This window comes from Otolemur garnettii, unplaced genomic scaffold (genome assembly GCF_000181295.1).
Source record: "Otolemur garnettii isolate 467f Iridium unplaced genomic scaffold, OtoGar3 scaffold00002, whole genome shotgun sequence".
Classification (NCBI taxonomy): Eukaryota; Metazoa; Chordata; class Mammalia; order Primates; family Galagidae; genus Otolemur; species Otolemur garnettii.
In genome coordinates this window covers 187,705-191,857 of record NW_003852397.1, presented here as the reverse complement: position 1 = coordinate 191,857, position 4,153 = coordinate 187,705, and the positions used below count along the sequence as shown (strand labels likewise).

At 37.4% G+C, this 4,153-nt stretch overlaps 1 non-coding gene across 1 annotated transcript; it reads right to left on the bottom strand.

Annotated features, from left to right (window-relative positions):
* Window positions 1-2,358: 2,358 nt before the first annotated feature.
* LOC111725875 lies at window positions 2,359-2,499 on the bottom strand. The gene has a single exon (XR_002773820.1). It is a non-coding gene; the product is annotated as a U4 spliceosomal RNA (small nuclear RNA).
* Between the last annotated feature and the right edge of the window lie 1,654 nt (window positions 2,500-4,153).

The following is a 4,153-nucleotide window of genomic DNA, read 5'->3' as shown; positions in this document are numbered from 1 at the left end:
CTTTCTTGCTTTATTCAAATGACAAGTGTCTATTAAAAACCTACCTTGTGTCAGGCAGTGTGTTACATATTGGAGAAATGTAACCAGAAAAGAAAATAGAGATTCCCTTCCCTTAAACCTCATATTCTTCACTGAAAGATAAAAAAAAAAAAAAAAAAAAAAATGGTGCTACTTTGTGTGATATGTAATAACAGAGTTAATCTCTCAATGGTATTAGGGGATAAAGTGTCCCAGAAATACTCCAATTTGAAGTGCACTGAAATTGTGAGTAGACAAGCTCTGGAGGGAACAACAGTGTTAGGGCAGACTGGACAGACACATCAAAGTGCTCAGATCCCCAAAGATGAGAGGGGCAAGCTGAGTACGGCAGGATGTGTATTCACCAAGCCCAAGTGGGAGTTGAGGGTATACAGCTAAACAGAGGCCTTTTAATGCACAGAACATTCATTTGAAAATGAATGAGGTCAGGTGCCAAGGCTCATGCCTGTAACCCTAGCATTCTGGAGGCCCGGTGTAGGGATCCCCTGAGCAAGAGTGAGACCCTGTCTCTAAAAATAGCAGGTGTTGTGATGGGTTCCTGTAATCCCAGCTGCTCAGGAGGCTGAAGCAAGAGGATCACTTGAGCCCAAGAGTTTGAGGTTGCCCTGAGCTATGACAACATGGCACTCAACGAGGGTGACAAAGAGATGAGACTCTGTCTAAAACAGGAAAAAAAAGAAAAAAAAAGAAGAAGAAAACACGGGATTATCACCTGTGGAAGGGAAGGACTAGAAGTTAGATTTGGTAGGCAGGAACTCGAATTGCAACACATCCCAGTGCCAGCCGTGCCAGCCTCGTGGGGACTTCTGAGTTAGGCCATCCCTCCAAAATTGTCGGGAGTGAGGGAAGGAGGCCACATGTTTCTATTCCTTATAACTTTTGTCGATAGGTTCAGCATATCACTGCGACAGTTTGCTTCAGCAGAGGACTGACAGCTGTCCCTGTGCAGCTGATAAACCCCTCAGTCATCAGTGGTGACCTGAACAATTTTTAGCCGATGCCATGAAATATTTGAATCTTGCACTTTCTTCCTGGTGTGTTCTTTGAATCTTGCAGGTTCTTTCTGCTGAGTTCTGAACTCAGTAGAACGACGCTTGCTTGCTGGAGGGAACACTCAGACTTCACTCTGTGGTTCTCCCTCCTTCACTTTATATAGAGCTGACCATCTGTCCCTGACTACACTATTAAAAAGAGTCTGCACCATCGCGTCATCTCTTGCCCGTATTGTCACGATTGCTCCTGATCAACTATAAGAGATGATGCTATTCGAACGATAACTAATTTGCTTACTACAGTCTGGCCTCTCAGAAATCCCTTCCCCTGATTGAGGTGTTACACTGCAGAAGCCATAATGCAGTGATCCTCCTGAAAACCTCTCACTGCTTCTCAGTCTTCTTGATTGAGTTCTGTTCCCTAGCTCCTTAGTTTTGATGAAATGCCTTCACCAGTGTCTCATGTTCATCTGATGTATATATTTTCAGAGAAATTGTATGTATGAATTTTAAAGGAGATGCAGCAAATGTCCTAAAAAATAGGTGGGGTAATTTGTGTTTAAAGAGAACAGCACGCTCTGGTAGGAGAGTCTGTTAGCGCTGATTCATTATAGGGTTGACTTGTATGACATTTCAAAAGCTATAATACAACAATATCCAGAAGTTTACCTTCTTTTTAATGATATATTTGTTCATTTTGTATAAAAGTGTGCATATTAATAAGGTAAATTTCTTGGATTTTTCCAGCCTCTAATATAAACATAAAGCAACTTCGTAGCATGTCACAAAATGCAATTTAGAAAAATTTACTGGGGAAGTAAACTGCATTTTGAATGCTTCCTAAGTGAGCTGAAATTTTTATGCATTAGTAGTAGTTAATATCTTTCTGAAACTATGCAAACTACTCTGTATGAATAAACACATTTTCGTCCCAGATGACCTAAACGGTAAATACTAATTTTATTCAGAATTCAGAAACATGTCCAAGATTTCTCAGCAAATAAGTGATAAGGACAAGACTGAATCTGTGTCTGTGACAGGCAGCTCATGCCCTTCCTCTTCATGTTCAGGAATTGTAAAGTACAGCTCGTATTTCAGAAGTGCAAAGAGTGGATCACCATACTGGACTCTCTCTAAACACTATTCCTATTTTTGCGTCAATTGAAACAATTTCAGTCGTTGTTCCTTTAAGTCCTTCTGTTTCTTATAAAGTATGAATTTTTTAAAATGTTTAAGCAATTTTTGGAATTATCCAAATAATATTAGCATTAAATATTTTTCTGGGAAAGATGTACAATGTTTGTTTATAATCTTTTCTTTTATTCAGTCTCCTTAGAGATCATCAAAAATTGCCAGTGCTGACTGTATTTCAAATAGTCACAGTGGGGTGTTGGGAAAAGTTTTCAATTAGCAACAATCATGCCGCAGATAGACCTCATTGGTTATGATACTGCCGCTGTGCAAAACTTTGTTTATAATCGTTAAAAAAATTACCAAGTAGGGTGGCTCAAAGGAGTGCCTGCCCCATATGCCAGAGGTGGCAAGTTCAAACCCAGCCCCAGCCAAAAACTATAAACAAATTAAAAATTAAGAATTAAAAAATTAAAAAATAAAGAAACACATCCAAAAGAATAAAAATAAAAATAAAATCACCAGCTAAAAAGCTTCTGCACAGCCAAGAACACAGTAAATAAAGCACACAGACAGCCCTCAGAATGGGAGAAGATATTTGCAAGTTATGTCTCTGATAAAGGTTTGATAACTAGAATCCACAGAGAACTCAAACATATTAGCAAGAAAAAAACAAGTGAAGCATTCTCATTGTGGGTAAGAGATTTGAATAGAAAGTGCTCTGAAGAAGACAGGCATATGGCCTACAGACACATGAAAAAAATGCTAATCATCCTTAATAATCAGAGAAATGCAAATCAAAACCACTTTGAGATATCATCTAACTCCAATAAGAGTAGTCCACATCACAAAATCCCAAAACTATAGATGTTGGCATGGATGTAAAGAAAAGAGAATACTTCTACACTGCTGGCAGGAATGCAAACTCCTGTTGGAAAGAAGTTTGGAGATCACTTAGGGATCTAAAAATAGACCTGCCATTTGATCCTGCAATTCCTCTACTAGGTATATATCCAGAAGACCAAAAATCACTTTATAACAAAAATATTTGTACCGGAATGTTTATTGCAGCCCAATTCATAATTGCTAAGTCATGGAAGAAGCCCAGGTGTCCATCAATCCATGAATGGATTAATAAATTGTGGTATATGTACACCATGGAATACTATGCAGCCTTAAAGAAAGATGGAGACTTTACCTCTTTCACGTTTACATGGATGGAGCTGGAACATATTCTGAGTAAAGTATCATGAGAATGAAAGGAAAAGTATCCAATGTACTCAATACTATTCTGAAACCAATGTATAACCAACCGCACTTCCATATGAAAGCTGTAACCCAACTATAGCCTAAGATGAAGGGGGAAGTGGGAAGGGGAGGGGGGAGGATGGGTGGAGGGAAGATAGTTGGTTGGACCACATCTATGGTGCATTATACAAGGATATGTGTCAAATCTACCATGTGTAGAGTACAAATGTCTTAACACAATAATTAAGAAAATGCCATGAAGGCTATGTTAACCAGTTTGTTGTAAGTATTTCAAATTGTATATAAAACCAGCCATTGTACCCCCTAATTCATTAATGCACACAGCTATGATTTAATTAAAAAAAGAAATTACTAACATAGATACTATCTTCTTATTGTAAACATCAAGTTTACAATATTTAACCATAAAAAAGAATCAAATGCTCTGTCATGTTACTGCTACACTTACTTATTATATTGAGGAGACAGGCTTGACTATGTCAACTGATGTGAGAATTTGGAATTTTTTCATTCTGTGATATAGTCAAGAAGTTCTATTGTGACTCACATTAAAAATCAACATTTTCAGGGTAATGTTGATTTAGGTCAAATAAAACTTGTTATTTAGGAGTATTTTGTATGTAATAAAATCCAAAATTAGTTATCATTAAGAATAGCATCATCTTTTATAGTTGAATACTAAATAACATTTATTTCAGTTCAAATTTATAATCAAATAACTT